Genomic DNA, 14,870 nt, shown 5'->3' with positions numbered 1-14,870 from the left:
TCTATTTTTCCCTTTATTTCTTTTATTTTTTCCTTATTTTCTATTCTTATTTTTTCTATGTTTTAATTTTTTTCATCATTTATTCGCGATAATAATGCAAAACGCTCTCTAAATCTATCGTATATTCAATTACTTTGTCACGTTCTCTGCGGGGTATGCGACATCAATGCACCACAGCTCAATTGCAGCCGGATCCCATCAGAACTCCGAAGACTAAGCGGCTTGGGCATATAGTACTTAGGATGGGTGACCCCCTTGGGAAGTCCTCAGTGTTGCACCCCTTTTTTTTCGTTTCACGTTTTATTTTCTTCTTAATTTTTATTTCCTCTTTGTACAACACATTTCTTCGATTTAGTTCATAATTTTATCCCTTTATTTCTTTAGATTTTTTCTTATTTTTATTCTTATTTTTTCTATTTTTTAATTTTTTTATCAGTTTATCGCGTAATAATGCAAAACCGCTCTAAATCTTCGTATATACAATTACTTTGCACTTCTCTGACGGGTGCGATCATACCAGCACTAATGCACCGGATCCCATCAGAACTCCGAAGTTAAGCGTGCTTGGGCGAGAGTAGTACTAGGATGGGTGACCCCCTGGGAAGTCCTCGTGTTGCACCCCTTTTTTTCGTTTCACGTTTTTTTTCTTCTTAATTTTTTTTCCTCTTTGTACAACACATTTCTTCGATGTTTAGTTCATAATTTTTCACTTTATTCTTTTATTTTTTCTTATTTTTATTCTTATTTTTTCTATTTTTTAATTTTTTTATCAGTTTATCGCGTAATAATGCAAAACCGCTCTAAATCTTCGTATATACAATTACTTTGCACTTCTCTGACGGGTGCGATCATACCAGCACTAATGCACCGGATCCCATCAGAACTCCGAAGTTAAGCGTGCTTGGGCGAGAGTAGTACTAGGATGGGTGACCCCCTGGGAAGTCCTCGTGTTGCACCCCTTTTTTCGTTTCACGTTTTTTTTCTTCTTAATTTTTTTTCCTCTTTGTACAACACATTTCTTCGATGTTTAGTTCATAATTTTTCCCTTTATTCTTTTATTTTTTCTTATTTTTATTCTTATTTTTTCTATTTTTTAATTTTTTTATCAGTTTATCGCGTAATAATGCAAAACCGCTCTAAATCTTCGTATATACAATTACTTTGCACTTCTCTGACGGGTGCGATCATACCAGCACTAATGCACCGGATCCCATCAGAACTCCGAAGTTAAGCGTGCTTGGGCGAGAGTAGTACTAGGATGGGTGACCCCCTGGGAAGTCCTCGTGTTGCACCCCTTTTTTCGTTTCACGTTTTTTTTCTTCTTAATTTTTTTTCCTCTTTGTACAACACATTTCTTCGATGTTTAGTTCATAATTTTTCACTTTATTCTTTTATTTTTTCTTATTTTTATTCTTATTTTTTCTATTTTTTAATTTTTTTATCAGTTTATCGCGTAATAATGCAAAACCGCTCTAAATCTTCGTATATACAATTACTTTGCACTTCTCTGACGGGTGCGATCATACCAGCACTAATGCACCGGATCCCATCAGAACTCCGAAGTTAAGCGTGCTTGGGCGAGAGTAGTACTAGGATGGGTGACCCCCTGGGAAGTCCTCGTGTTGCACCCCTTTTTTCGTTTCACGTTTTTTTTTCTTCTTAATTTTTTTTCCTCTTTGTACAACACATTTCTTCGATGTTTAGTTCATAATTTTTCACTTTATTCTTTTATTTTTTCTTATTTTTATTCTTATTTTTTCTATTTTTTAATTTTTTTATCAGTTTATCGCGTAATAATGCAAAACCGCTCTAAATCTTCGTATATACAATTACTTTGCACTTCTCTGACGGGTGCGATCATACCAGCACTAATGCACCGGATCCCATCAGAACTCCGAAGTTAAGCGTGCTTGGGCGAGAGTAGTACTAGGATGGGTGACCCCCTGGGAAGTCCTCGTGTTGCACCCCTTTTTTCGTTTCACGTTTTTTTTCTTCTTAATTTTTTTTCCTCTTTGTACAACACATTTCTTCGATGTTTAGTTCATAATTTTTCCCTTTATTCTTTTATTTTTTCTTATTTTTATTCTTATTTTTCTATTTTTTAATTTTTTTATCAGTTTATCGCGTAATAATGCAAAACCGCTCTAAATCTTCGTATATACAATTACTTTGCACTTCTCTGACGGGTGCGATCATACCAGCACTAATGCACCGGATCCCATCAGAACTCCGAAGTTAAGCGTGCTTGGGCGAGAGTAGTACTAGGATGGGTGACCCCCTGGGAAGTCCTCGTGTTGCACCCCTTTTTTCGTTTCACGTTTTTTTTCTTCTTAATTTTTTTTCCTCTTTGTACAACACATTTCTTCGATGTTTAGTTCATAATTTTTCACTTTATTCTTTTATTTTTTCTTATTTTTATTCTTATTTTTTCTATTTTTTAATTTTTTTATCAGTTTATCGCGTAATAATGCAAAACCGCTCTAAATCTTCGTATATACAATTACTTTGCACTTCTCTGACGGGTGCGATCATACCAGCACTAATGCACCGGATCCCATCAGAACTCCGAAGTTAAGCGTGCTTGGGCGAGAGTAGTACTAGGATGGGTGACCCCCTGGGAAGTCCTCGTGTTGCACCCCTTTTTTTCGTTTCACGTTTTTTTTCTTCTTAATTTTTTTCCTCTTTGTACAACACATTTCTTCGATGTTTAGTTCATAATTTTTCACTTTATTCTTTTATTTTTTCTTATTTTTATTCTTATTTTTTCTATTTTTAATTTTTTTATCAGTTTATCGCGTAATAATGCAAAACCGCTCTAAATCTTCGTATATACAATTACTTTGCACTTCTCTGACGGGTGCGATCATACCAGCACTAATGCACCGGATCCCATCAGAACTCCGAAGTTAAGCGTGCTTGGGCGAGAGTAGTACTAGGATGGGTGACCCCCTGGGAAGTCCTCGTGTTGCACCCCTTTTTTTCGTTTCACGTTTTTTTTCTTCTTAATTTTTTTTCCTCTTTGTACAACACATTTCTTCGATGTTTAGTTCATAATTTTTCACTTTATTCTTTTATTTTTTCTTATTTTTATTCTTATTTTTTCTATTTTTTAATTTTTTTATCAGTTTATCGCGTAATAATGCAAAACCGCTCTAAATCTTCGTATATACAATTACTTTGCACTTCTCTGACGGGTGCGATCATACCAGCACTAATGCACCGGATCCCATCAGAACTCCGAAGTTAAGCGTGCTTGGGCGAGAGTAGTACTAGGATGGGTGACCCCCTGGGAAGTCCTCGTGTTGCACCCCTTTTTTTCGTTTCACGTTTTTTTTCTTCTTAATTTTTTTTCCTCTTTGTACAACACATTTCTTCGATGTTTAGTTCATAATTTTTCACTTTATTCTTTTATTTTTTCTTATTTTTATTCTTATTTTTTCTATTTTTTAATTTTTTTATCAGTTTATCGCGTAATAATGCAAAACCGCTCTAAATCTTCGTATATACAATTACTTTGCACTTCTCTGACGGGTGCGATCATACCAGCACTAATGCACCGGATCCCATCAGAACTCCGAAGTTAAGCGTGCTTGGGCGAGAGTAGTACTAGGATGGGTGACCCCCTGGGAAGTCCTCGTGTTGCACCCCTTTTTTCGTTTCACGTTTTTTTTTCTTCTTAATTTTTTTTCCTCTTTGTACAACACATTTCTTCGATGTTTAGTTCATAATTTTTCACTTTATTCTTTTATTTTTTCTTATTTTTATTCTTATTTTTTCTATTTTTTAATTTTTTTATCAGTTTATCGCGTAATAATGCAAAACCGCTCTAAATCTTCGTATATACAATTACTTTGCACTTCTCTGACGGGTGCGATCATACCAGCACTAATGCACCGGATCCCATCAGAACTCCGAAGTTAAGCGTGCTTGGGCGAGAGTAGTACTAGGATGGGTGACCCCCTGGGAAGTCCTCGTGTTGCACCCCTTTTTTCGTTTCACGTTTTTTTTCTTCTTAATTTTTTTTCCTCTTTGTACAACACATTTCTTCGATGTTTAGTTCATAATTTTTCACTTTATTCTTTTATTTTTTCTTATTTTTATTCTTATTTTTTCTATTTTTTAATTTTTTTATCAGTTTATCGCGTAATAATGCAAAACCGCTCTAAATCTTCGTATATACAATTACTTTGCACTTCTCTGACGGGTGCGATCATACCAGCACTAATGCACCGGATCCCATCAGAACTCCGAAGTTAAGCGTGCTTGGGCGAGAGTAGTACTAGGATGGGTGACCCCCTGGGAAGTCCTCGTGTTGCACCCCTTTTTTCGTTTCACGTTTTTTTTCTTCTTAATTTTTTTTCCTCTTTGTACAACACATTTCTTCGATGTTTAGTTCATAATTTTTCACTTTATTCTTTTATTTTTTCTTATTTTATTCTTATTTTTTCTATTTTTTAATTTTTTTATCAGTTTATCGCGTAATAATGCAAAACCGCTCTAAATCTTCGTATATACAATTACTTTGCACTTCTCTGACGGGTGCGATCATACCAGCACTAATGCACCGGATCCCATCAGAACTCCGAAGTTAAGCGTGCTTGGGCGAGAGTAGTACTAGGATGGGTGACCCCCTGGGAAGTCCTCGTGTTGCACCCCTTTTTTCGTTTCACGTTTTTTTTCTTCTTAATTTTTTTTCCTCTTTGTACAACACATTTCTTCGATGTTTAGTTCATAATTTTTCCCTTTATTCTTTTATTTTTTCTTATTTTTATTCTTATTTTTTCTATTTTTAATTTTTTTATCAGTTTATCGCGTAATAATGCAAAACCGCTCTAAATCTTCGTATATACAATTACTTTGCACTTCTCTGACGGGTGCGATCATACCAGCACTAATGCGTGCTTGGGCGAGAGTAGTACTAGGATGGGTGACCCCCTGGGAAGTCCTCGTGTTGCACCCCTTTTTTTCGTTTCACGTTTTTTTTCTTCTTAATTTTTTTCCTCTTTGTACAACACATTTCTTCGATGTTTAGTTCATAATTTTTCCCTTTATTCTTTTATTTTTTCTTATTTTTATTCTTATTTTTCTATTTTTTAATTTTTTTATCAGTTTATCGCGTAATAATGCAAAACCGCTCTAAATCTTCGTATATACAATTACTTTGCACTTCTCTGACGGGTGCGATCATACCAGCACTAATGCACCGGATCCCATCAGAACTCCGAAGTTAAGCGTGCTTGGGCGAGAGTAGTACTAGGATGGGTGACCCCCTGGGAAGTCCTCGTGTTGCACCCCTTTTTTCGTTTCACGTTTTTTTTTCTTCTTAATTTTTTTTCCTCTTTGTACAACACATTTCTTCGATGTTTAGTTCATAATTTTTCACTTTATTCTTTTATTTTTTCTTATTTTTATTCTTATTTTTTCTATTTTTTAATTTTTTTATCAGTTTATCGCGTAATAATGCAAAACCGCTCTAAATCTTCGTATATACAATTACTTTGCACTTCTCTGACGGGTGCGATCATACCAGCACTAATGCACCGGATCCCATCAGAACTCCGAAGTTAAGCGTGCTTGGGCGAGAGTAGTACTAGGATGGGTGACCCCCTGGGAAGTCCTCGTGTTGCACCCCTTTTTTTCGTTTCACGTTTTTTTTCTTCTTAATTTTTTTTCCTCTTTGTACAACACATTTCTTCGATGTTTAGTTCATAATTTTTCACTTTATTCTTTTATTTTTTCTTATTTTTATTCTTATTTTTTCTATTTTTTAATTTTTTTATCAGTTTATCGCGTAATAATGCAAAACCGCTCTAAATCTTCGTATATACAATTACTTTGCACTTCTCTGACGGGTGCGATCATACCAGCACTAATGCACCGGATCCCATCAGAACTCCGAAGTTAAGCGTGCTTGGGCGAGAGTAGTACTAGGATGGGTGACCCCCTGGGAAGTCCTCGTGTTGCACCCCTTTTTTCGTTTCACGTTTTTTTTCTTCTTAATTTTTTTTCCTCTTTGTACAACACATTTCTTCGATGTTTAGTTCATAATTTTTCACTTTATTCTTTTATTTTTTCTTATTTTTATTCTTATTTTTTCTATTTTTTAATTTTTTTATCAGTTTATCGCGTAATAATGCAAAACCGCTCTAAATCTTCGTATATACAATTACTTTGCACTTCTCTGACGGGTGCGATCATACCAGCACTAATGCACCGGATCCCATCAGAACTCCGAAGTTAAGCGTGCTTGGGCGAGAGTAGTACTAGGATGGGTGACCCCCTGGGAAGTCCTCGTGTTGCACCCCTTTTTTCGTTTCACGTTTTTTTTCTTCTTAATTTTTTTTCCTCTTTGTACAACACATTTCTTCGATGTTTAGTTCATAATTTTTCACTTTATTCTTTTATTTTTTCTTATTTTTATTCTTATTTTTTCTATTTTTTAATTTTTTTATCAGTTTATCGCGTAATAATGCAAAACCGCTCTAAATCTTCGTATATACAATTACTTTGCACTTCTCTGACGGGTGCGATCATACCAGCACTAATGCACCGGATCCCATCAGAACTCCGAAGTTAAGCGTGCTTGGGCGAGAGTAGTACTAGGATGGGTGACCCCCTGGGAAGTCCTCGTGTTGCACCCCTTTTTTCGTTTCACGTTTTTTTTTCTTCTTAATTTTTTTTCCTCTTTGTACAACACATTTCTTCGATGTTTAGTTCATAATTTTTCCCTTTATTCTTTTATTTTTCTTATTTTTATTCTTATTTTTTCTATTTTTAATTTTTTTATCAGTTTATCGCGTAATAATGCAAAACCGCTCTAAATCTTCGTATATACAATTACTTTGCACTTCTCTGACGGGTGCGATCATACCAGCACTAATGCACCGGATCCCATCAGAACTCCGAAGTTAAGCGTGCTTGGGCGAGAGTAGTACTAGGATGGGTGACCCCCTGGGAAGTCCTCGTGTTGCACCCCTTTTTTCGTTTCACGTTTTTTTTCTTCTTAATTTTTTTTCCTCTTTGTACAACACATTTCTTCGATGTTTAGTTCATAATTTTTCACTTTATTCTTTTATTTTTTCTTATTTTTATTCTTATTTTTTCTATTTTTTAATTTTTTTATCAGTTTATCGCGTAATAATGCAAAACCGCTCTAAATCTTCGTATATACAATTACTTTGCACTTCTCTGACGGGTGCGATCATACCAGCACTAATGCACCGGATCCCATCAGAACTCCGAAGTTAAGCGTGCTTGGGCGAGAGTAGTACTAGGATGGGTGACCCCCTGGGAAGTCCTCGTGTTGCACCCCTTTTTTCGTTTCACGTTTTTTTTCTTCTTAATTTTTTTTCCTCTTTGTACAACACATTTCTTCGATGTTTAGTTCATAATTTTTCACTTTATTCTTTTATTTTTTCTTATTTTTATTCTTATTTTTTCTATTTTTTAATTTTTTTTATCAGTTTATCGCGTAATAATGCAAAACCGCTCTAAATCTTCGTATATACAATTACTTTGCACTTCTCTGACGGGTGCGATCATACCAGCACTAATGCACCGGATCCCATCAGAACTCCGAAGTTAAGCGTGCTTGGGCGAGAGTAGTACTAGGATGGGTGACCCCCTGGGAAGTCCTCGTGTTGCACCCCTTTTTTCGTTTCACGTTTTTTTTTCTTCTTAATTTTTTTTCCTCTTTGTACAACACATTTCTTCGATGTTTAGTTCATAATTTTTCACTTTATTCTTTTATTTTTTCTTATTTTTATTCTTATTTTTTCTATTTTTTAATTTTTTTTATCAGTTTATCGCGTAATAATGCAAAACCGCTCTAAATCTTCGTATATACAATTACTTTGCACTTCTCTGACGGGTGCGATCATACCAGCACTAATGCACCGGATCCCATCAGAACTCCGAAGTTAAGCGTGCTTGGGCGAGAGTAGTACTAGGATGGGTGACCCCCTGGGAAGTCCTCGTGTTGCACCCCTTTTTTCGTTTCACGTTTTTTTTCTTCTTAATTTTTTTTCCTCTTTGTACAACACATTTCTTCGATGTTTAGTTCATAATTTTTCCCTTTATTCTTTTATTTTTTCTTATTTTTATTCTTATTTTTTCTATTTTTTAATTTTTTTTATCAGTTTATCGCGTAATAATGCAAAACCGCTCTAAATCTTCGTATATACAATTACTTTGCACTTCTCTGACGGGTGCGATCATACCAGCACTAATGCACCGGATCCCATCAGAACTCCGAAGTTAAGCGTGCTTGGGCGAGAGTAGTACTAGGATGGGTGACCCCCTGGGAAGTCCTCGTGTTGCACCCCTTTTTTTCGTTTCACGTTTTTTTTTTCTTAATTTTTTTTCCTCTTTGTACAACACATTTCTTCGATGTTTAGTTCATAATTTTTCACTTTATTCTTTTATTTTTTCTTATTTTTATTCTTATTTTTTCTATTTTTTAATTTTTTTATCAGTTTATCGCGTAATAATGCAAAACCGCTCTAAATCTTCGTATATACAATTACTTTGCACTTCTCTGACGGGTGCGATCATACCAGCACTAATGCACCGGATCCCATCAGAACTCCGAAGTTAAGCGTGCTTGGGCGAGAGTAGTACTAGGATGGGTGACCCCCTGGGAAGTCCTCGTGTTGCACCCCTTTTTTCGTTTCACGTTTTTTTTCTTCTTAATTTTTTTTCCTCTTTGTACAACACATTTCTTCGATGTTTAGTTCATAATTTTTCCCTTTATTCTTTTATTTTTTCTTATTTTTATTCTTATTTTTTCTATTTTTTAATTTTTTTTATCAGTTTATCGCGTAATAATGCAAAACCGCTCTAAATCTTCGTATATACAATTACTTTGCACTTCTCTGACGGGTGCGATCATACCAGCACTAATGCACCGGATCCCATCAGAACTCCGAAGTTAAGCGTGCTTGGGCGAGAGTAGTACTAGGATGGGTGACCCCCTGGGAAGTCCTCGTGTTGCACCCCTTTTTTCGTTTCACGTTTTTTTTTCTTCTTAATTTTTTTTCCTCTTTGTACAACACATTTCTTCGATGTTTAGTTCATAATTTTTCCCTTTATTCTTTTATTTTTTCTTATTTTTATTCTTATTTTTTCTATTTTTTAATTTTTTTATCAGTTTATCGCGTAATAATGCAAAACCGCTCTAAATCTTCGTATATACAATTACTTTGCACTTCTCTGACGGGTGCGATCATACCAGCACTAATGCACCGGATCCCATCAGAACTCCGAAGTTAAGCGTGCTTGGGCGAGAGTAGTACTAGGATGGGTGACCCCCTGGGAAGTCCTCGTGTTGCACCCCTTTTTTCGTTTCACGTTTTTTTTTCTTCTTAATTTTTTTTCCTCTTTGTACAACACATTTCTTCGATGTTTAGTTCATAATTTTTCCCTTTATTCTTTTATTTTTTCTTATTTTTATTCTTATTTTTTCTATTTTTTAATTTTTTTATCAGTTTATCGCGTAATAATGCAAAACCGCTCTAAATCTTCGTATATACAATTACTTTGCACTTCTCTGACGGGTGCGATCATACCAGCACTAATGCACCGGATCCCATCAGAACTCCGAAGTTAAGCGTGCTTGGGCGAGAGTAGTACTAGGATGGGTGACCCCCTGGGAAGTCCTCGTGTTGCACCCCTTTTTTCGTTTCACGTTTTTTTTCTTCTTAATTTTTTTTCCTCTTTGTACAACACATTTCTTCGATGTTTAGTTCATAATTTTTCACTTTATTCTTTTATTTTTTCTTATTTTTATTCTTATTTTTTCTATTTTTTAATTTTTTTTATCAGTTTATCGCGTAATAATGCAAAACCGCTCTAAATCTTCGTATATACAATTACTTTGCACTTCTCTGACGGGTGCGATCATACCAGCACTAATGCACCGGATCCCATCAGAACTCCGAAGTTAAGCGTGCTTGGGCGAGAGTAGTACTAGGATGGGTGACCCCCTGGGAAGTCCTCGTGTTGCACCCCTTTTTTCGTTTCACGTTTTTTTTCTTCTTAATTTTTTTTCCTCTTTGTACAACACATTTCTTCGATGTTTAGTTCATAATTTTTCCCTTTATTCTTTTATTTTTTCTTATTTTTATTCTTATTTTTTCTATTTTTAATTTTTTTATCAGTTTATCGCGTAATAATGCAAAACCGCTCTAAATCTTCGTATATACAATTACTTTGCACTTCTCTGACGGGTGCGATCATACCAGCACTAATGCACCGGATCCCATCAGAACTCCGAAGTTAAGCGTGCTTGGGCGAGAGTAGTACTAGGATGGGTGACCCCCTGGGAAGTCCTCGTGTTGCACCCCTTTTTTCGTTTCACGTTTTTTTTCTTCTTAATTTTTTTCCTCTTTGTACAACACATTTCTTCGATGTTTAGTTCATAATTTTTCACTTTATTCTTTTATTTTTTCTTATTTTTATTCTTATTTTTTCTATTTTTAATTTTTTTATCAGTTTATCGCGTAATAATGCAAAACCGCTCTAAATCTTCGTATATACAATTACTTTGCACTTCTCTGACGGGTGCGATCATACCAGCACTAATGCACCGGATCCCATCAGAACTCCGAAGTTAAGCGTGCTTGGGCGAGAGTAGTACTAGGATGGGTGACCCCCTGGGAAGTCCTCGTGTTGCACCCCTTTTTTTCGTTTCACGTTTTTTTTCTTCTTAATTTTTTTTCCTCTTTGTACAACACATTTCTTCGATGTTTAGTTCATAATTTTTCACTTTATTCTTTTATTTTTTCTTATTTTTATTCTTATTTTTTCTATTTTTTAATTTTTTTATCAGTTTATCGCGTAATAATGCAAAACCGCTCTAAATCTTCGTATATACAATTACTTTGCACTTCTCTGACGGGTGCGATCATACCAGCACTAATGCACCGGATCCCATCAGAACTCCGAAGTTAAGCGTGCTTGGGCGAGAGTAGTACTAGGATGGGTGACCCCCTGGGAAGTCCTCGTGTTGCACCCCTTTTTTCGTTTCACGTTTTTTTTTCTTCTTAATTTTTTTTCCTCTTTGTACAACACATTTCTTCGATGTTTAGTTCATAATTTTTCACTTTATTCTTTTATTTTTTCTTATTTTTATTCTTATTTTTTCTATTTTTTAATTTTTTTATCAGTTTATCGCGTAATAATGCAAAACCGCTCTAAATCTTCGTATATACAATTACTTTGCACTTCTCTGACGGGTGCGATCATACCAGCACTAATGCACCGGATCCCATCAGAACTCCGAAGTTAAGCGTGCTTGGGCGAGAGTAGTACTAGGATGGGTGACCCCCTGGGAAGTCCTCGTGTTGCACCCCTTTTTTCGTTTCACGTTTTTTTTCTTCTTAATTTTTTTTCCTCTTTGTACAACACATTTCTTCGATGTTTAGTTCATAATTTTTCACTTTATTCTTTTATTTTTTCTTATTTTTATTCTTATTTTTTCTATTTTTTAATTTTTTTATCAGTTTATCGCGTAATAATGCAAAACCGCTCTAAATCTTCGTATATACAATTACTTTGCACTTCTCTGACGGGTGCGATCATACCAGCACTAATGCACCGGATCCCATCAGAACTCCGAAGTTAAGCGTGCTTGGGCGAGAGTAGTACTAGGATGGGTGACCCCCTGGGAAGTCCTCGTGTTGCACCCCTTTTTTCGTTTCACGTTTTTTTTCTTCTTAATTTTTTTTCCTCTTTGTACAACACATTTCTTCGATGTTTAGTTCATAATTTTTCACTTTATTCTTTTATTTTTTCTTATTTTTATTCTTATTTTTTCTATTTTTTAATTTTTTTATCAGTTTATCGCGTAATAATGCAAAACCGCTCTAAATCTTCGTATATACAATTACTTTGCACTTCTCTGACGGGTGCGATCATACCAGCACTAATGCACCGGATCCCATCAGAACTCCGAAGTTAAGCGTGCTTGGGCGAGAGTAGTACTAGGATGGGTGACCCCCTGGGAAGTCCTCGTGTTGCACCCCTTTTTTTCGTTTCACGTTTTTTTTTCTTCTTAATTTTTTTTCCTCTTTGTACAACACATTTCTTCGATGTTTAGTTCATAATTTTTCACTTTATTCTTTTATTTTTTCTTATTTTTATTCTTATTTTTTCTATTTTTAATTTTTTTATCAGTTTATCGCGTAATAATGCAAAACCGCTCTAAATCTTCGTATATACAATTACTTTGCACTTCTCTGACGGGTGCGATCATACCAGCACTAATGCACCGGATCCCATCAGAACTCCGAAGTTAAGCGTGCTTGGGCGAGAGTAGTACTAGGATGGGTGACCCCCTGGGAAGTCCTCGTGTTGCACCCCTTTTTTCGTTTCACGTTTTTTTTTCTTCTTAATTTTTTTTCCTCTTTGTACAACACATTTCTTCGATGTTTAGTTCATAATTTTTCCCTTTATTCTTTTATTTTTTCTTATTTTTATTCTTATTTTTTCTATTTTTTAATTTTTTTATCAGTTTATCGCGTAATAATGCAAAACCGCTCTAAATCTTCGTATATACAATTACTTTGCACTTCTCTGACGGGTGCGATCATACCAGCACTAATGCACCGGATCCCATCAGAACTCCGAAGTTAAGCGTGCTTGGGCGAGAGTAGTACTAGGATGGGTGACCCCCTGGGAAGTCCTCGTGTTGCACCCCTTTTTTCGTTTCACGTTTTTTTTTCTTCTTAATTTTTTTTCCTCTTTGTACAACACATTTCTTCGATGTTTAGTTCATAATTTTTCCCTTTATTCTTTTATTTTTTCTTATTTTTATTCTTATTTTTTCTATTTTTTAATTTTTTTTATCAGTTTATCGCGTAATAATGCAAAACCGCTCTAAATCTTCGTATATACAATTACTTTGCACTTCTCTGACGGGTGCGATCATACCAGCACTAATGCACCGGATCCCATCAGAACTCCGAAGTTAAGCGTGCTTGGGCGAGAGTAGTACTAGGATGGGTGACCCCCTGGGAAGTCCTCGTGTTGCACCCCTTTTTTCGTTTCACGTTTTTTTTCTTCTTAATTTTTTTTCCTCTTTGTACAACACATTTCTTCGATGTTTAGTTCATAATTTTTCACTTTATTCTTTTATTTTTTCTTATTTTTATTCTTATTTTTTCTATTTTTTAATTTTTTTATCAGTTTATCGCGTAATAATGCAAAACCGCTCTAAATCTTCGTATATACAATTACTTTGCACTTCTCTGACGGGTGCGATCATACCAGCACTAATGCACCGGATCCCATCAGAACTCCGAAGTTAAGCGTGCTTGGGCGAGAGTAGTACTAGGATGGGTGACCCCCTGGGAAGTCCTCGTGTTGCACCCCTTTTTTCGTTTCACGTTTTTTTTTCTTCTTAATTTTTTTTCCTCTTTGTACAACACATTTCTTCGATGTTTAGTTCATAATTTTTCACTTTATTCTTTTATTTTTTCTTATTTTTATTCTTATTTTTTCTATTTTTTAATTTTTTTATCAGTTTATCGCGTAATAATGCAAAACCGCTCTAAATCTTCGTATATACAATTACTTTGCACTTCTCTGACGGGTGCGATCATACCAGCACTAATGCACCGGATCCCATCAGAACTCCGAAGTTAAGCGTGCTTGGGCGAGAGTAGTACTAGGATGGGTGACCCCCTGGGAAGTCCTCGTGTTGCACCCCTTTTTTCGTTTCACGTTTTTTTTTCTTCTTAATTTTTTTTCCTCTTTGTACAACACATTTCTTCGATGTTTAGTTCATAATTTTTCCCTTTATTCTTTTATTTTTTCTTATTTTTATTCTTATTTTTTCTATTTTTTAATTTTTTTATCAGTTTATCGCGTAATAATGCAAAACCGCTCTAAATCTTCGTATATACAATTACTTTGCACTTCTCTGACGGGTGCGATCATACCAGCACTAATGCACCGGATCCCATCAGAACTCCGAAGTTAAGCGTGCTTGGGCGAGAGTAGTACTAGGATGGGTGACCCCCTGGGAAGTCCTCGTGTTGCACCCCTTTTTTCGTTTCACGTTTTTTTTCTTCTTAATTTTTTTTCCTCTTTGTACAACACATTTCTTCGATGTTTAGTTCATAATTTTTCACTTTATTCTTTTATTTTTTCTTATTTTTATTCTTATTTTTTCTATTTTTTAATTTTTTTATCAGTTTATCGCGTAATAATGCAAAACCGCTCTAAATCTTCGTATATACAATTACTTTGCACTTCTCTGACGGGTGCGATCATACCAGCACTAATGCACCGGATCCCATCAGAACTCCGAAGTTAAGCGTGCTTGGGCGAGAGTAGTACTAGGATGGGTGACCCCCTGGGAAGTCCTCGTGTTGCACCCCTTTTTTCGTTTCACGTTTTTTTTCTGTTAATTTTTTTTTCCTCTTTGTACAACACATTTCTTCGATGTTTAGTTCATAATTTTTCACTTTATTCTTTTATTTTTTCTTATTTTTATTCTTATTTTTTCTATTTTTTAATTTTTTTTATCAGTTTATCGCGTATAATGCAAAACCGCTCTAAATCTTCGTATATACAATACTTTGCACCTTCTCTGACTGGTTTTTGCGATCATACCAGCACTAATGCACCTGATCCCATCAGAACTCCGAAGTTCAAGCGTGCTTGGGCGAGATTATACTAGGATGGGGACCCCTGGGAAGTCCTCGTTTTGACCCCTTTTTTCGTCACGTTTTTTTTCTTCTAATTTTTTTCCCTTTGTACAACACATTTCTTCGATGTTTAGTTCATAATTTTTCACTTTATTCTTTATTTTTTCTTATTTTTATTCTTATTTTTTATTTTTTAATTTTTTTATCAGTTATCGCGTA

The 14,870-nt window shown here is 35.3% G+C and overlaps 41 non-coding genes and 1 pseudogene across 41 annotated transcripts; all 42 read left to right on the top strand.

The window, feature by feature from the left end:
• Positions 1 to 503: 503 nt before the first annotated feature.
• Positions 504 to 622, top strand: LOC141703851 (5S ribosomal RNA). The gene has a single exon (XR_012567735.1). It is a non-coding gene; the product is annotated as a 5S ribosomal RNA (ribosomal RNA).
• A 218-nt stretch (positions 623 to 840) lies between these two features.
• Positions 841 to 959, top strand: LOC141703850 (5S ribosomal RNA). The gene has a single exon (XR_012567734.1). It is a non-coding gene; the product is annotated as a 5S ribosomal RNA (ribosomal RNA).
• Positions 960 to 1,176: 217 nt separating this feature from the next.
• On the top strand, positions 1,177 to 1,295 carry LOC141703849 (5S ribosomal RNA). Its single transcript, XR_012567733.1, has one exon. It is a non-coding gene; the product is annotated as a 5S ribosomal RNA (ribosomal RNA).
• Positions 1,296 to 1,512: 217 nt separating this feature from the next.
• On the top strand, positions 1,513 to 1,631 carry LOC141703848 (5S ribosomal RNA). The gene has a single exon (XR_012567732.1). It is a non-coding gene; the product is annotated as a 5S ribosomal RNA (ribosomal RNA).
• Positions 1,632 to 1,849: 218 nt separating this feature from the next.
• On the top strand, positions 1,850 to 1,968 carry LOC141703846 (5S ribosomal RNA). The gene has a single exon (XR_012567731.1). It is a non-coding gene; the product is annotated as a 5S ribosomal RNA (ribosomal RNA).
• Positions 1,969 to 2,184: 216 nt separating this feature from the next.
• Positions 2,185 to 2,303, top strand: LOC141703845 (5S ribosomal RNA). The gene has a single exon (XR_012567730.1). It is a non-coding gene; the product is annotated as a 5S ribosomal RNA (ribosomal RNA).
• Positions 2,304 to 2,520: 217 nt separating this feature from the next.
• LOC141703843 (5S ribosomal RNA) lies at positions 2,521 to 2,639 on the top strand. Its single transcript, XR_012567728.1, has one exon. It is a non-coding gene; the product is annotated as a 5S ribosomal RNA (ribosomal RNA).
• Positions 2,640 to 2,855: 216 nt separating this feature from the next.
• Positions 2,856 to 2,974, top strand: LOC141703842 (5S ribosomal RNA). The gene has a single exon (XR_012567727.1). It is a non-coding gene; the product is annotated as a 5S ribosomal RNA (ribosomal RNA).
• Positions 2,975 to 3,192: 218 nt separating this feature from the next.
• Positions 3,193 to 3,311, top strand: LOC141703841 (5S ribosomal RNA). The gene has a single exon (XR_012567726.1). It is a non-coding gene; the product is annotated as a 5S ribosomal RNA (ribosomal RNA).
• Positions 3,312 to 3,529: 218 nt separating this feature from the next.
• On the top strand, positions 3,530 to 3,648 carry LOC141703840 (5S ribosomal RNA). Its single transcript, XR_012567725.1, has one exon. It is a non-coding gene; the product is annotated as a 5S ribosomal RNA (ribosomal RNA).
• A 218-nt stretch (positions 3,649 to 3,866) lies between these two features.
• Positions 3,867 to 3,985, top strand: LOC141703839 (5S ribosomal RNA). The gene has a single exon (XR_012567724.1). It is a non-coding gene; the product is annotated as a 5S ribosomal RNA (ribosomal RNA).
• A 217-nt stretch (positions 3,986 to 4,202) lies between these two features.
• On the top strand, positions 4,203 to 4,321 carry LOC141703838 (5S ribosomal RNA). The gene has a single exon (XR_012567723.1). It is a non-coding gene; the product is annotated as a 5S ribosomal RNA (ribosomal RNA).
• A 216-nt stretch (positions 4,322 to 4,537) lies between these two features.
• On the top strand, positions 4,538 to 4,656 carry LOC141703837 (5S ribosomal RNA). The gene has a single exon (XR_012567722.1). It is a non-coding gene; the product is annotated as a 5S ribosomal RNA (ribosomal RNA).
• Positions 4,657 to 4,872: 216 nt separating this feature from the next.
• LOC141703852 (5S ribosomal RNA) lies at positions 4,873 to 4,960 on the top strand (annotated as a pseudogene).
• A 216-nt stretch (positions 4,961 to 5,176) lies between these two features.
• On the top strand, positions 5,177 to 5,295 carry LOC141703836 (5S ribosomal RNA). The gene has a single exon (XR_012567721.1). It is a non-coding gene; the product is annotated as a 5S ribosomal RNA (ribosomal RNA).
• Positions 5,296 to 5,513: 218 nt separating this feature from the next.
• Positions 5,514 to 5,632, top strand: LOC141703835 (5S ribosomal RNA). The gene has a single exon (XR_012567720.1). It is a non-coding gene; the product is annotated as a 5S ribosomal RNA (ribosomal RNA).
• Positions 5,633 to 5,850: 218 nt separating this feature from the next.
• LOC141703834 (5S ribosomal RNA) lies at positions 5,851 to 5,969 on the top strand. The gene has a single exon (XR_012567719.1). It is a non-coding gene; the product is annotated as a 5S ribosomal RNA (ribosomal RNA).
• Positions 5,970 to 6,186: 217 nt separating this feature from the next.
• LOC141703832 (5S ribosomal RNA) lies at positions 6,187 to 6,305 on the top strand. Its single transcript, XR_012567717.1, has one exon. It is a non-coding gene; the product is annotated as a 5S ribosomal RNA (ribosomal RNA).
• A 217-nt stretch (positions 6,306 to 6,522) lies between these two features.
• LOC141703831 (5S ribosomal RNA) lies at positions 6,523 to 6,641 on the top strand. Its single transcript, XR_012567716.1, has one exon. It is a non-coding gene; the product is annotated as a 5S ribosomal RNA (ribosomal RNA).
• A 216-nt stretch (positions 6,642 to 6,857) lies between these two features.
• On the top strand, positions 6,858 to 6,976 carry LOC141703830 (5S ribosomal RNA). Its single transcript, XR_012567715.1, has one exon. It is a non-coding gene; the product is annotated as a 5S ribosomal RNA (ribosomal RNA).
• A 217-nt stretch (positions 6,977 to 7,193) lies between these two features.
• Positions 7,194 to 7,312, top strand: LOC141703829 (5S ribosomal RNA). Its single transcript, XR_012567714.1, has one exon. It is a non-coding gene; the product is annotated as a 5S ribosomal RNA (ribosomal RNA).
• A 218-nt stretch (positions 7,313 to 7,530) lies between these two features.
• On the top strand, positions 7,531 to 7,649 carry LOC141703828 (5S ribosomal RNA). The gene has a single exon (XR_012567713.1). It is a non-coding gene; the product is annotated as a 5S ribosomal RNA (ribosomal RNA).
• Positions 7,650 to 7,868: 219 nt separating this feature from the next.
• Positions 7,869 to 7,987, top strand: LOC141703827 (5S ribosomal RNA). The gene has a single exon (XR_012567712.1). It is a non-coding gene; the product is annotated as a 5S ribosomal RNA (ribosomal RNA).
• Positions 7,988 to 8,205: 218 nt separating this feature from the next.
• On the top strand, positions 8,206 to 8,324 carry LOC141703826 (5S ribosomal RNA). The gene has a single exon (XR_012567711.1). It is a non-coding gene; the product is annotated as a 5S ribosomal RNA (ribosomal RNA).
• A 217-nt stretch (positions 8,325 to 8,541) lies between these two features.
• On the top strand, positions 8,542 to 8,660 carry LOC141703825 (5S ribosomal RNA). The gene has a single exon (XR_012567710.1). It is a non-coding gene; the product is annotated as a 5S ribosomal RNA (ribosomal RNA).
• Positions 8,661 to 8,878: 218 nt separating this feature from the next.
• LOC141703824 (5S ribosomal RNA) lies at positions 8,879 to 8,997 on the top strand. Its single transcript, XR_012567709.1, has one exon. It is a non-coding gene; the product is annotated as a 5S ribosomal RNA (ribosomal RNA).
• Positions 8,998 to 9,215: 218 nt separating this feature from the next.
• LOC141703823 (5S ribosomal RNA) lies at positions 9,216 to 9,334 on the top strand. The gene has a single exon (XR_012567708.1). It is a non-coding gene; the product is annotated as a 5S ribosomal RNA (ribosomal RNA).
• Positions 9,335 to 9,552: 218 nt separating this feature from the next.
• LOC141703821 (5S ribosomal RNA) lies at positions 9,553 to 9,671 on the top strand. The gene has a single exon (XR_012567706.1). It is a non-coding gene; the product is annotated as a 5S ribosomal RNA (ribosomal RNA).
• Positions 9,672 to 9,889: 218 nt separating this feature from the next.
• Positions 9,890 to 10,008, top strand: LOC141703820 (5S ribosomal RNA). Its single transcript, XR_012567705.1, has one exon. It is a non-coding gene; the product is annotated as a 5S ribosomal RNA (ribosomal RNA).
• A 216-nt stretch (positions 10,009 to 10,224) lies between these two features.
• Positions 10,225 to 10,343, top strand: LOC141703819 (5S ribosomal RNA). Its single transcript, XR_012567704.1, has one exon. It is a non-coding gene; the product is annotated as a 5S ribosomal RNA (ribosomal RNA).
• Positions 10,344 to 10,558: 215 nt separating this feature from the next.
• Positions 10,559 to 10,677, top strand: LOC141703818 (5S ribosomal RNA). Its single transcript, XR_012567703.1, has one exon. It is a non-coding gene; the product is annotated as a 5S ribosomal RNA (ribosomal RNA).
• Positions 10,678 to 10,895: 218 nt separating this feature from the next.
• Positions 10,896 to 11,014, top strand: LOC141703817 (5S ribosomal RNA). Its single transcript, XR_012567702.1, has one exon. It is a non-coding gene; the product is annotated as a 5S ribosomal RNA (ribosomal RNA).
• A 218-nt stretch (positions 11,015 to 11,232) lies between these two features.
• LOC141703816 (5S ribosomal RNA) lies at positions 11,233 to 11,351 on the top strand. The gene has a single exon (XR_012567701.1). It is a non-coding gene; the product is annotated as a 5S ribosomal RNA (ribosomal RNA).
• A 217-nt stretch (positions 11,352 to 11,568) lies between these two features.
• Positions 11,569 to 11,687, top strand: LOC141703815 (5S ribosomal RNA). The gene has a single exon (XR_012567700.1). It is a non-coding gene; the product is annotated as a 5S ribosomal RNA (ribosomal RNA).
• Positions 11,688 to 11,904: 217 nt separating this feature from the next.
• LOC141703814 (5S ribosomal RNA) lies at positions 11,905 to 12,023 on the top strand. Its single transcript, XR_012567699.1, has one exon. It is a non-coding gene; the product is annotated as a 5S ribosomal RNA (ribosomal RNA).
• A 218-nt stretch (positions 12,024 to 12,241) lies between these two features.
• Positions 12,242 to 12,360, top strand: LOC141703813 (5S ribosomal RNA). Its single transcript, XR_012567698.1, has one exon. It is a non-coding gene; the product is annotated as a 5S ribosomal RNA (ribosomal RNA).
• A 218-nt stretch (positions 12,361 to 12,578) lies between these two features.
• On the top strand, positions 12,579 to 12,697 carry LOC141703812 (5S ribosomal RNA). Its single transcript, XR_012567697.1, has one exon. It is a non-coding gene; the product is annotated as a 5S ribosomal RNA (ribosomal RNA).
• A 219-nt stretch (positions 12,698 to 12,916) lies between these two features.
• Positions 12,917 to 13,035, top strand: LOC141703853 (5S ribosomal RNA). Its single transcript, XR_012567736.1, has one exon. It is a non-coding gene; the product is annotated as a 5S ribosomal RNA (ribosomal RNA).
• A 217-nt stretch (positions 13,036 to 13,252) lies between these two features.
• On the top strand, positions 13,253 to 13,371 carry LOC141703844 (5S ribosomal RNA). Its single transcript, XR_012567729.1, has one exon. It is a non-coding gene; the product is annotated as a 5S ribosomal RNA (ribosomal RNA).
• A 218-nt stretch (positions 13,372 to 13,589) lies between these two features.
• LOC141703833 (5S ribosomal RNA) lies at positions 13,590 to 13,708 on the top strand. Its single transcript, XR_012567718.1, has one exon. It is a non-coding gene; the product is annotated as a 5S ribosomal RNA (ribosomal RNA).
• Positions 13,709 to 13,926: 218 nt separating this feature from the next.
• LOC141703822 (5S ribosomal RNA) lies at positions 13,927 to 14,045 on the top strand. The gene has a single exon (XR_012567707.1). It is a non-coding gene; the product is annotated as a 5S ribosomal RNA (ribosomal RNA).
• Positions 14,046 to 14,262: 217 nt separating this feature from the next.
• Positions 14,263 to 14,381, top strand: LOC141703811 (5S ribosomal RNA). The gene has a single exon (XR_012567696.1). It is a non-coding gene; the product is annotated as a 5S ribosomal RNA (ribosomal RNA).
• The last annotated feature ends 489 nt before the right edge of the window (positions 14,382 to 14,870 follow it).

The sequence above is a fragment of the Apium graveolens genome, unplaced genomic scaffold (assembly GCF_009905375.1).
Source record: "Apium graveolens cultivar Ventura unplaced genomic scaffold, ASM990537v1 ctg7112, whole genome shotgun sequence".
NCBI classification, from domain to species: domain Eukaryota; kingdom Viridiplantae; phylum Streptophyta; class Magnoliopsida; order Apiales; family Apiaceae; genus Apium; species Apium graveolens.
This window is presented reverse-complemented; position numbering and strand designations above follow the sequence as displayed.